This window comes from Antechinus flavipes, chromosome 4 (assembly GCF_016432865.1).
Source record: "Antechinus flavipes isolate AdamAnt ecotype Samford, QLD, Australia chromosome 4, AdamAnt_v2, whole genome shotgun sequence".
Lineage (NCBI taxonomy): Eukaryota > Metazoa > Chordata > Mammalia > Dasyuromorphia > Dasyuridae > Antechinus > Antechinus flavipes.
The window spans coordinates 468,215,466-468,216,123 of record NC_067401.1 but is presented as its reverse complement, the minus strand read 5'-3'; positions in this window follow the sequence as shown (position 1 = coordinate 468,216,123).

Here is a 658-nt window from a genome sequence, read left to right as displayed (position 1 = left end):
CAGTGAGTTCTAAATAAACTCATTTTTTCTTCATCGCCACCACCTCCTAGAAGCCATGATTCAGCCAGAATGGAGACCTCATTTCTGAGGACCCAAGTAGTTCCGGCCCCAGCCCCACTAGGTTTAGATGTGATGGCGGGCCCTGTTTTATCTTCAGGTACCAAAGCTGGAGGTCCCTCCTCCCCAAGTCGGTCAGCAGATAGTTCATAAAGTCTTTCCTGCTCATTAGTTTTCCTGCCTCCAATCTGCCCTCCACCCAGATATCAGTGACAGCCTTACACCTCAGGTCTACTTAGGCCACTTCCAAGCCAAGAAGTGTGGGCAGCTCCCCACCGTCTGCAGAAGAACAGTCACTCTTCTGGCCCTGAAGTTCTACACGATTTTTCCAGGCTGATTTCGCATCACTCCCCCTCCTACAGTGTAGGCTTCTGGGCCTGTTTGTTCTATCCTGCACACCACAGTCCACTTCTGGTCTCTAAAAGGAAACATTTTCAGATACGCTCACTGTTCAGTGACCTCCTCTCCCCACAAAATTACTCTACTGATGAATCGGTGCATGTGCTTTTCCCTCCAAGCCCCTAATACAAGAATCTGGCACACAGCAAGTGTTTAATAAATAATACACACTTGTTGAATGAAAGGAAAAAAAATAGCCAAG